The sequence below is a fragment of the Equus asinus genome, unplaced genomic scaffold, assembly GCF_041296235.1.
Source record: "Equus asinus isolate D_3611 breed Donkey unplaced genomic scaffold, EquAss-T2T_v2 contig_500, whole genome shotgun sequence".
In the NCBI taxonomy this organism is placed as follows: Eukaryota; Metazoa; Chordata; class Mammalia; order Perissodactyla; family Equidae; genus Equus; species Equus asinus.
Genome location: NW_027225184.1, coordinates 16,626 through 28,564, shown reverse-complemented (window position 1 = coordinate 28,564; position 11,939 = coordinate 16,626). Strand labels below are relative to the sequence as shown.

Below are 11,939 nucleotides of genomic sequence, written 5' to 3'. Positions count from 1 at the left end.
AAGCAACAGTGAGAAATCTACCCTCTGAAACCGACGAAGATGGACAACAGAGGCTAGCTCAGGTGGCAATTTTTAAGCAAAAATAAAAGGAAGTGCGTGGAGACCTGGGGACAAAGCAACACGGAGAAATCTACCCTCTAGAACTGAGAAAGAAGCGCAACAGAGGCTAGCTCAGGTGGCAATCTTTAAGCAAAAAAAATAAGATAAACACAATGGCGAGGAGACCCGGTGAAAAAGCAACCCTGAAAAAGGTACCCTCTGAAACTGAGGAAGCAGGGCAACAGTGCCTAGCTCAGGTGACAATCGTTAAGCAAAAGAAACACACAAGGGCGTGGGGAGCTGGGGAAAAGGCAACACTGAGAAATCCACCCTCTGAAACTCACGAAGATGGGCAACAGAGGCTACCTCAGGTGGCAATCGTTAAGCAAAAACAAAACCCAAAGGCGTGGAGACCTGGGGACAAAGCAACCCTGAAATATCTACCCTCTGAAACTGAGGAACATGGGCAAGAGAGGCTAGCTCAGGTGGCAATCGTTAAGCAAAAACAAAACACAAAGGCGTGGAGACCTGGGGAAAAAGCAACCCTGAAATATCTACCCTCTGAAACTGAGGAAGATGGGCAAGAGAGGCTGGCTTCAGGTGGCAATCTTTAAGCAAAAGAAACACACAAGGGCGTGGAGGCCTGGGGAAAAAGCAACACGGAGAAATCCACCCTCTGAAACTGAGGGACATGGGCAAAAGAAGCTAGCTCAGGTTGCAACCTTTAAGCAGAAAAAAAACACAAGGGCGTGCAGACCTGGCAAAAAAGCCACAGTGAGAAATCTACCCTCTGAAACCGACGAAGATGGACAACAGAGGCTAGCTCAGGTGGCAATTTTTAAGGAAAAATAAAAGGAAGTGCGTGGAGACCTGGGGAAAAAGCAACACGGAGAAATCTACCCTCTAGAACTGAGAAAGAAGCGCAACAGAGGCTAGCTCAGGTGGCAATCTTTAAGCAAAAAAAATAAGATAAAAAAATACAATGGCGAGGAGACCCGGTGAAAAAGCAACCCTGAAAAAGGTACCCTCTGAAACTGAGGAAGCAGGGCAACAGTGCCTAGCTCAGGTGACAATCTTTAAGCAAAAGAAACACACAAGGGCGTGGGGAGCTGGCGAAAAGGCAACACTGAGAAATCCACCCTCTGAAACGGACGAAGATGGGCAACAGAGGCTAGCTCAGGTGGCAATCTTTAAGCAAAAGAAACACACAAGGGCGTGGAGACCTGGGGAAAAAGCAACACGGAGAAATCCACCCTCTGAAACTGAGGAAGATGGGCAAGAGAGGCTACCTCAGGTGGCAATCCTTAAGCAAAAACAAAGCACAAAGGCGTGGAGCCCTGGGGACAAAGCAACCCTGAAATATCTACCCTCTGAAACTGAGGAACATGGGCAAGAGAGGCTAGCTCAGGTGGCACTCGTTAAGCAAAAACAAAACACAAAGGCGTGGAGACCTGGGGAAAAAGCAACCCTGAAATATCTACCCTCTGAAACTGAGGAAGATGGGCAAGAGAGGCTGGCTTCAGGTGGCAAACGTTAAGCAAAAGAAACACACAAGGGCGTGGAGACCTGGGGAAACAGCAACACGGAGATATCGACCCTCTGAAACTCAGGAAGATGGGCAAGAGAGGCTAGCTCAGGTGGCAATCGTTAAGCAAAAACAAAACCCAAAGGCGTGGAGACCTGGGGAAAAAGCAACCCTGAAATATCTACCCTCTGAAACTGAGGAAGATGGGCAAGAGAGGCTGGCTTCAGGTGGCAATCTTTAAGCAAAAGAAACACACAAGGGCGTGGGGAGCTGGGGAAAAGGCAACACTGAGAAATCCACCCTCTGAAACGGACGAAGATGGGCAACAGAGGCTAGCTCAGGTGGCAATCGTTAAGCAAAAGAAACACACAAGGGCGTGGAGGCCTGGGGAAAAAGCAACACGGAGAAATCCACCCTCTGAAACTGAGGGACATGGGCAAAAGAAGCTAGCTCAGGTTGCAACCTTTAAGCAGAAAAAAAACACAAGGGCGTGCAGACCTGGCAAAAAAGCCACAGTGAGAAATCTACCCTCTGAAACCGACGAAGATGGACAACAGAGGCTAGCTCAGGTGGCAATTTTTAAGGAAAAATAAAAGGAAGTGCGTGGAGACCTGGGGAAAAAGCAACACGGAGAAATCTACCCTCTAGAACTGAGAAAGAAGCGCAACAGAGGCTAGCTCAGGTGGCAATCTTTAAGCAAAAAAAATAAGATAAAAAAATACAATGGCGAGGAGACCCGGTGAAAAAGCAACCCTGAAAAAGGTACCCTCTGAAACTGAGGAAGCAGGGCAACAGTGCCTAGCTCAGGTGACAATCTTTAAGCAAAAGAAACACACAAGGGCGTGGGGAGCTGGCGAAAAGGCAACACTGAGAAATCCACCCTCTGAAACGGACGAAGATGGGCAACAGAGGCTACCTCAGGTGGCAATCGTTAAGCCAAAGAAACACACAAGGGTGTGGAGACCTGGGGAAAAAGCAACACGGAGAAATCCACCCTCTGAAACTGAGGAACATGGGCAAAAGAAGCTAGCTCAGGTTGCAGCCTTCAAGCAGAAAAAAAAAAGACGCAAGGGCGTGGAGAGCTGGCGAAAAAGCAACACTGAGAAATCTACCCTCTGAAACCGAAGAAGATGGGCAACAGAGGCTAGCTCAGGTGGCAATCTTTAAGCAAAAAAAAAAAAATAAAAAAATACAATGGCGAGGAGACCCGGTCAAAAAGCAACCCTGAAAAAGGTACCCTCTGAAACTGAGGAAGCAGCGCAACAGTGCCTAGCTCAGGTGACAATCTTTAAGCAAAAAAAAAAAACAAAAAACAAAAAACAAAAAACAAAACCCACAATGGAGTGGAGACCCGGGGGAAATCAACACTGAAAAATACAAAAAGAATGGAAGACCAATAGACAGAGCAGGCACTTTCACCTGGGGTGGAGGAGGTATGCATGGATGACCGATAAGCGCATGAAAAGATGTGAGCTGTTCCCTGGAAAAGCAAGTGAGAAAATTAGAGGGAGACATTGTGGGGACACATGGGTGAGACTGCCTTCTTCCAAATACCGGAACAGGATCAAACTGCTAGTCAGGTCGCGGAGAAGCCAAGTCAGTCACTCACGCCTCACTGGTGGTGAAGGGAAACGGTATGGCCTCTGTGAAAAAGGGCGTGGCGGGTTCCAAAACTGACACGCCGCGGAAACAACCACCGAAAGTGGCAACCTACATAAGCCTTTGGTGTATCTTGCCTCCTAAGAGCGTCTGTATGTAGCTGGAGCCTTGGGTCGTTAAGGCTTCCACAGTGATCTGTGGTGGGTGGGTGGGGGGGGGGGGGGGGCCTTGGGCCTTGGGGGTCTCCGCTGGACCTCCAGGAAGTCAGCTTTTGTGGAGTCCCGTGAGTCCTTCCAGGGAGGGAGGCATCCAACCCGAGGGTGGTCTGGAGGGCACCACTCCCACCACTCCCGGGGGCTGGGGCGGGGGGCGGGGTGGGGGCTGCGGCCACGTTCCTGTTCATTCACACAGAATCCGGGGCATGAATGTTCTTAGCAGCTCTGTTCCACACAGCCCCACACTGGAAACCACACAGACGTCCTGCGAGTCCCATCCCTTGCTCATGTCGCCGGGGCTCCGGAGGAGGGCCACTCTGTAAAAGCGGCCGCCAGATGGCGCCCAACGACCGGCGCGGAGGGGTCAGCGGGAGGGAACCGGGTCACCAGCCAGCGAGAGTGCACAGCCTGAGCCCACCGCCGGGTCAGGTCTCTCTCTGTCTCTGTCTCTGTCTCTGTCTCTGTCTCTCTCTGTCTCTGTCTCTGTCTCTGTCTCTCTCTGTCTCTCTCTCTCTCTCTCTTTCTCTCTGGGCCCGCTTGGGGCGGGCGGGAGGTCACCACGTGAGGCCCCAGGGTGTCCACCTCGGAGCTCCCAGGCAGCACAGGGCAACCCTGGGCGCAGAAGGAGGTGTTGGAAAATCGGCGGGGAGGGGGGTGGGGTGGGTGGGCTTGCCAGGAAGGGGACAGACTCCCCACGTGACTTCTGGGCCGGGCCGGGCGCGGGGCTGCCGGCTGGCTGACGCGGACAGAGGTGGAAAAGTCCCCGGAGATGCCACGGGGCAGGCCGGGGCTGCCGGCCCCCGCTTCCCGGAGCGGCCCGAGCACTTCCCGGGCTCCCGGGAGGACTTAGAAAATCACGGCGGGGTGGGGGGTGGGGGTCGCTGTCAAACCGAAACCATGCACGTCATCAGAGAAGGACCGTGACGACGGAGGAATTGTCCGCAGTCTGTCAGGAATTGTGTGCAGCCTGTCACTTCCGGCCCAGAGGGTCTCTCTAAGGCAGACGGACAGACAGAGCCCACAAGTCGTAGAGGAAAGGACCGAGCCGCTTGGCCGCGGAAAAGTTTACAACACAAAACAGGTCTCCCTCCGCACGGGGCCACAGCAAAGCCCAAAGACGACACACGGGGGGGAGCATGGGTGCAGATGCACGTGTGGTGATAAGAATATGGATTTCAGCAGGGCTTCCCGTCCTCATCAACAAGCAGAAGCACCCAAATGGTGGGGGTTGGGGGGCAGAGACCTCACAGCCATTCCCTCCACAAATCGAGTTCCCCGGGACATCCTCACAGCGCCGTGCTGTGAGTGTGTGTGGGTGTTTAAAATGGAGTAAATGTGGACGTGGAACTGCTCCGTGAAACCAAAATAACAACAGTCGTAGATCTTCTTTGGTCATTTAGAAAATTCTTTTTTTTTTTTTTTCCCCAGCGGTGCACGTATTTCCCTTCCAAAAAAGAAGAACGGGAAAGGAGATGTTAAAGGCAAGCAGAGAGAGGAAAACTGTTGCAAAACAAAAGCTGAGCTCCCGTCCGAGGGAGGCCTCCTCCATTGGAGGCCTAGGAAATCATTCTGACAAAATGGAGGATCTCTGTCTTTGGTGTCGATTCCCTCAGAGGTCAAGAGAAACCTTTTCCAATGTCTTTATCAGGAGGAGACTAGAAGTTAGAGAAAAGTATCCTTTCGGGAGTGAGAAAAACAAATTCTGATTTTGCATCAGCTTCCCTCCGATCTTGAAACTCATTGACTTGATTCCATTCTGTCGACGGAAATAATCCGGAACCAATCTATCCGTGAAAATCGGGGTGCGTTTATTCTGAGCTAAAATGTGAGGACTGTGGCCCGGGGCCTTTCTTCCCGAAGGAAGAGAGGGTGCCCGGGAAGTGGGGTGTACAGAGTGCTTCTAGACCCCCAGAGAGGACGTTTCACATAGGATCGAAAGGTCCCTTGGATGATAGTCGCGAGACTGCTCTGTCGGCACAGCGATCGACAGACACTGCTGGGTGGCAGGTCTGTTGTCTGGGCCTGGGTGGTCACAGGGGAGCCGGATGGTCAAAGGTGAGCGCAACCATCCGCTCCTAGCCTAAGGAAAGATGCCTCTCCTTAAGGAAAGGCCCGAGCACGGGGAAGCTGCTCCTTTCCCTTAAGGGCATTGGTTCTTGCCGTAGGAAATGTGTAAAGCGGATCTAGGATGCGATGCGTGCTCGACGGCCACGTCAGGCCCTTTTCGAAAAACACTGTCAGGCCGAATTAGGCCGACACCCAATGGCTTCCTCATAGACTCCCATAGATCCTATCGCTCGCCATTTCTATCTGTCCACTCGTTCCAATTTTAGGCCACTTGACCACGAACAGGCCTTTTTCTCAGATTATTTTCCCCATGAAACTTTGATCACCTTTTCACAGACAAAACGATCTTTACTTTTTAGGCCCTCTTGCCTGAAGGCAGCCATCTCACTTTCCTTGAACACAAAGATGTTTCCCATATTCACTTTTAGTGGCTTTTTGTTTTGTTTTGTTTTGTTTTGTTTTGAGGACGATGAGCCCTGAGCTAACTGCTGCCAATCCTCCTCTTTTTGCCGAGGAAGGCTGGCCCTGAGCTAACCTCCGTGCCCATCTTCCTCTATTTCATATGTGGGACGCCTACCACCACGTGGCTCGCCCAGCGGTGCCACGTCCACCCCCGGGATCCGAACTGGCAAACCCCGGGCCGGCGAAGCGGAACAGGCACACTTAACCAGCGCGCCACCGGGCCGGCCTAGTGGCTTTCATCGCATTTGTTAAGTAGATTTTTTAACCCTCACGAACCTTAATTTTGGTGAAAACTAAGAAGCCAGCAATTAGGAACTGTCCTTCCCATGAGCATTCCGTCGCTTGGCCAATTTCTAAACACTTGGCCACTTTTAGAAACATGGGATTTCATAGGTTTATCTTTTCCTTCGCTTTATTTGATTTCATCTCACTTTAGTTTTTGGGTGAGGAAGATCGGCCCTCACAGAGCTAACGCCTGTTGCCAATCTTCCGTTTCTGTTTTTTTTTCCCCCCTCCCGATTTTTCTCCCCCAATCCCCCCCATGACATAGTTGTCTATCTTAGTTGAGGGCCCTTCCAGTTGTGGCATGTGGGACGCCGCCTCCACACGGCCCGACGAGCGGTGCCGTGTCCGTGCCGTGCCCGGGATCTGAACCGGCAAAACCCTGGGCCGCCGAAGGGGAGCTTGTGAACTTAACCACTCGGCCACGGGGCCGCCCCCGTCCGTGGACTTTTTTATCACCTGATTTCACCTCGCAAAACTTCAAAGCTTCAAGTTATCAGAGAGGTTTGGGAAGTTGTTTTTATTTATTTAATTAATTTATTTTTCGAGGAAGACGAGCCCCGAGCTGACACCTGCTGCCAATTCTCCTCTTTTTGCCCCGGGAGAGTGGTCCCGAGCTAACATCCGTGCCCATCCCCCTCCCCTTGATAGGCGGGACGCTGACCACAGCGTGGCTCGCCAAGCGGCGCCACGTCCGCACCCCGGATCCGAACCTGCGAACCCCTGGCTGACAAAACGGAACGTGCGAACTTAACCGCTGTGCCGCCGGGCTGGCCCTTCGGGAAGTTATTTTCAGGACACGGGCCATAAACTAGAATCACCGCTACAGGTTTATCGGAGCGACATCAGCGTTCGTGGTGGATTGAGTCGTCCCCTCTGTCTCTCCCCTCCAGGGCACAACCAAAGGGACGTCTATCGACCCACCCACCAAGGATTCCCCCCCCTCCCCCCGCACGGCACAGCAGGATGCCTGAGAGATCCACGCAGCCCTACAGCGGCAAGTCACATTCGCACAGTCAAAATTCAATGGCAGAGACAAAACGTTAAGGTCAGTGAGAGGGAAGAGAATAACCGGCCCAGGAGCAACGGTGTGAAGAACACGGAGAAGACGGGTCCTAGACGCCGGGGTCCCCGGAGCAGCGATTTCATCAGAGGCCCGCAAACGTCCACGATCTCCACACCACGTTTATGGCCGACTGCGTGCGTGGGTCCTTTGGAATCGACCAGGCTACCGTCCGGGCCACTTTGGGACATCGTGTCCAGCTGCCCCGAGCGGTGGAGCTGTCGTTCAAGTGTAAGATGGGGCCCGTCCGGGGAGAGAATGGGGACGGGGAAAGGGAGGCCGCGGGAAGTCACAGAGTCTGAGGTGTTCGGGGGAGACTGACTCTTCTGAAGTGGAGGTGGTAGAAGGAGAGCAGCAGGATTTTTGGATTTTTGTTCCCTCTGTTAGGTATCTGGGTCCGGAGGAGAGTGGGGCGGGGGGGGGGGGGCGGGTGGTGGTGGTGGTGGTGGGTGTGAGGCTGAGGCGGGGCTGGTGTTTCCTTTCCGAGTCAGGTGGAAGAGCTCCTCCAGTGGAGGTTTTTAGACAAGGGGTCTGGTCTGGCAGGATGGGAGGTTGCGGGTTGAGCCACAGGGGAATCTGTCGTAGCTCAGACTCGGGCCTTTGAAGAAATAGACAGAGAGAGGAGTTTTGCTCTGTCTGTCACCGCAGCCGGCACCTCAGGAGCAACAACAGGAGGCTTCCCGAATGAGTGAAGGGGCAGGAGCCAGCGTGCCCCGTGCCTCTCTCAGCCCTGCGCCGGCAGGGAAGGAAGCAGGCAGGCAGGCCTCAGGGCTACTCCCGTCCTACTGCCCGGTGGTCCCTGTCCCGGCCCCGCCCCCACTCTCCCCCTGACCCTCACCGCTCCCCAGCCCTCTTCTCAGCCAGAGAGGCGATGGGGGGGGGGCGGTGCGGTCCCAGAACAAGTTTCCTCTCATCCGCCATCATCTTGCCACCCTGACGACTTGGCCTGAGATCCGGCCTAGGCTGTACCCTGAGATCCGGCCTAGGCTGTACCCGTGTGTGGTTTTCCTGTGGACAAGGGGGCCGGTTCACCATTTCGGAAGAAACCCCTAGCCTTCCACTGCCGAGTCGCCAGCCTGGGAGGGGGGAGGGGGGAGGGGGGAGGGGAGGTCAGGCCCATTCATTCCGATGGGCCTGGCGTCAGGGCTTCATTCAAGTGCAGGAAGCTCTCTCCCATGGCCTCGGGCTTTTTTCCATTGAACGGCTTTCTTCAATTCCCCCACCCTTAGGCCGCAGTCCACCAAGGGCCGGGAGGCAGGGAGGGAAGATGTTGGGGCAGGGTGGCTGTCTGAGAAACTCGCCTCATCTGGGGCAGAAAGAGTGCCCCCCTCCTTTCTCTAACCCTACTAGACTGCTTGAGGATCACGGACGGTTTGGCTCATCGATGAGCCCTGCGTTATGGGCCCGGCAAGCAAACTCCTAACGGGCAACCCGCCGCTCTAGGCGTGTGTGGGTTTTTTGATCTTTCACCTTCAAGTTCGCACGACATCGGTCCGTGTCCCCCGCCCCGGCTTCCCATGGGAAATCCTCCGTCTCTTTCCACAGACTCACTGGCGACTTCACACAGTGCCTGCCTCCTCCTCCTTAGGAAGGAAGGAAGGAAGGAAGGAAGGAAGGAAGGAAGGAAGGAAGGAAGGAAGGGAGGGAGGGAGGGGCTGACCCCGTGGCCGAGCGGTTGAGTTTGCACGCTCCGCTTCAGCGGCCCGGGGCTTGGAAGGTTCGGATCCTGGGCTCGGACACGGCACCGCTCATCAAACCACGCTGAGGTGGCGTCCCACACGGCAGAACCAGAGGGACCCTCAAAGAGAATATAGAACTAGGTACTGGGGTGCTCTGGGGAGAAGAAGAAGAAGGAGGAGGAATAAAAAGAAAAGAAAAGATTGGCAATGAGCTCGGGTGCCAGTCTTTAAAAAAAAAAAAAAAAAAGAGGAAGAAAGATGGACAAACAGGAACGAATCCCACTGACGGCACCTCCAAATGGTGGGGGGCAGGGGGGTGGGGGGGGTGGGGAGTGGCATCATCGGGCCAAGGGTGACTCTAAGCGTGATCCCGCGGTTGTGTTATTTGACATTTTATCGAATCGATTTATTATTTTATTTTTGAGGAAGATGAGCCCTGAGCGAACATCTGCCACCAATCCTCCTCTGTCGGCCGAGGAAGACTGGCCCTGAGCTGACATCCGTGCCCATCCCCCTCTACTTTCCAGGTGGGACGCCTGCCACAGCGTGGCTCGCCAAGCGGTGCCGGGTCCTGCGCCCGGGATCCGGACCGGCGAACCCGGGGCCGGCGGAGCAGAACGTGCGAACTTCACCGCCGCGCCACCGGGCCGGCCCCCGGAGTTGTTTTGAAAATCCAGTAAGGGGCTGGCCCCGTGGCCGAGTGGTTAAGTTCGCGCGCTCCGCTGCAGGCAGCCCAGTGTTTCATCGGTTCGTTCGGATCCCGGGCGCGGACACGGCACTGCTCATCAAACCACGCTGAGGCGGCGTCCCACATACCACCGCTAGAAGGACCCACCGCGAAGAACACACAACTACGTACCGGGGGGCTTTGGGGAGAAAAAGGAAAGACAAAAAATAAAATCTTCCAAACTCCAATAAAACTTTGAGTGAAGACGACGAGGAGGATGCGAAACGTATCTCACGCCTCCGAGCCGAGCCGTCCGTTTAGGTTTAGGAAGGGGGACGAGGACCCTTTGTAAGCGACATCCCTTTTTAAGCACCATTCTAAACCACAGAACAGAACTCCCTCTCCTCGACCCGGAGCGAGGAGGTTCCTGGGTGTGTCAGAGAGGGTCACGTCCTCTGCAGCACGAACGAACCGCCAGGGTTCGGCCACGGGAAAGAATTTCTTCCTCTCCAGGGGGACTAAAAGTCACCGACGGCAGCGGGCGTAGGTGCTATCCTTCCCGTCCAGGAAAGGCAGGGAGAACTTCAGCCGTGAAGAGAAGGAGGTCTTCCTCACTCCCCGTTTTGGGAGGGCCCCTTTGGCAGGGGAGTTTTGTCTCCTGATTTCAAGTCAGGAAGAAAAGGGAGAGAGAGAGAGAGAGAGAGTGTGTGTCCTTCTCGTGCCAGGTCGGTCTGAGGGGGACCTCCTCTGGTTTCCTCCCTTCCCAGGGAACGCCGTTCGCTCCTTCTTCTAGAAAAAGCTCCCAAAGCACCACCGCCCAGGATGGTCGACCTACGCCCATCGTCCCTCCTTTCCCAATCATTTCTACCGCGACAGAGGGACAGAGGCCCCTGCCCCATCCCCATCCCCACCCCCACCCCCATCGCCTGCCTCCTTGATGGCCAAAGGAGCTGCCTCTGAGAATGGAACGGGGCTTGGAAACCTTCTAGAGGGGTGACTCTCACCTGCCTGCCTGCTGGGAAAAGCACCACGCTGTCCATCGGACTGCTCTTTTGGGCAAACGTAGGCGTGCCACATAGCGATCGACAGCTATGGCGGGGGGGGGGGGGGGGGGGGGGCGGGGTGGCGTGGTGGTGCCCAGGATCCACGACACGTGACGGCTGCGGAGCACGACAGCCCTAAGACCTTGAGGGAGACGGGGTGGCGCGTGAATCCTTTCGGAACGAGAACGACAGGAAACGCTGACGGGGACGTGTTCTCCTCTCGAGAACACACCAACGCCTCGCACGGTGTCTGACCCGGGGTGCCTCTGACTTTTGTCATCAGAGACGATCCTCTCGACCGCCCCTCACGCTTTGGGGAAAAGGGGAGAGGGACTCGGTAGCACGGGAAAAGCCATCCATCCGCCCTTCCTTTCCGTCTTCACGGCTCCTTCTCGTGGAAAACGAGGAAGCCGTCCAGAGGAACGGAACACTGACCCGGGCCAAAGCGTGGCCCAGCCTGAGCCTCCAAAACCTTCTGCTAAGTGAGAGGTGCCAGACATCCAAGGCGACCTACGTTGCGATTCCACACAGAGGAGAGAGCTAGAACGGTCCAACCCTAGAGGGCGACAGCAGATGGCGGCGGCGGCGGCGGCGGCGGCAGCGGTGGTGGTGATCGTGGTGGGGCAGATCCGGGAGTGGGGCCGTTTTTTCTTTCGGGGGGAGGGGATGGAAACGGAAACCTTCTGGAAATAGATAGCCATGACGGATGCGCCACCTTGGGGAGAGAGACTCCCGAAGGCCACTGGCTTGTGCCCCGTGGAAAGGATGGATTCGGTGGGATGGGAATTCTACCTCCGTGTAGAGCGTGTGGTAAACCACGAGGTAGGTGGGTGGGTGGCCTCCCTGCCTCGCCTCCACCTAGACGTCCACACACAGAGACCGACGAGGGAGGGAGGGAGGGAGGGAGGGAGGGAGGGAGGGAGGGAGAGAGACAAGACTGACAGAGGCCGAGGCCGAGGCCGAGGCAGTGAGCGAGTAAGTGATCGACCCTGGCCATAGGGATTCCTCAGAGGGCGTCTCTTGGCTCCCCAAACGAAGAATGTGTGTGGAGATCGAGAAAGATCACCGACCTAGGAGAACCAGCAAGACTTCCTCACCCGCCAGAGAGCCGCTGGGCCCCTGCCGTCCCTGCCACCGCCACCCCTACCCCTCGCCTTTGGCAGCGACGCCAACGAAAGGCAGGCAGACGAGTGGGAGAGTCGTGTGGTGGTGTCCCCCAAGGAAGGTGGGTCCATGCCGACGAGCGGTCGTCGGCGTGTGGAAAAGCCAGAGGCGGGCTGACTAGAAGGAGGGCGTCC

General features: G+C 55.4%; 1 long non-coding RNA gene across 1 annotated transcript; it reads left to right on the top strand.

Annotated features, from left to right (window-relative positions):
* Window positions 1-5,045: 5,045 nt before the first annotated feature.
* Window positions 5,046-9,844, top strand: LOC139044003 (uncharacterized). The gene is made up of 3 exons (XR_011501072.1): window positions 5,046-5,180; window positions 7,083-7,483; window positions 9,357-9,844. It is a non-coding gene; the product is annotated as an uncharacterized lncRNA (long non-coding RNA).
* Window positions 9,845-11,939: the final 2,095 nt, after the last annotated feature.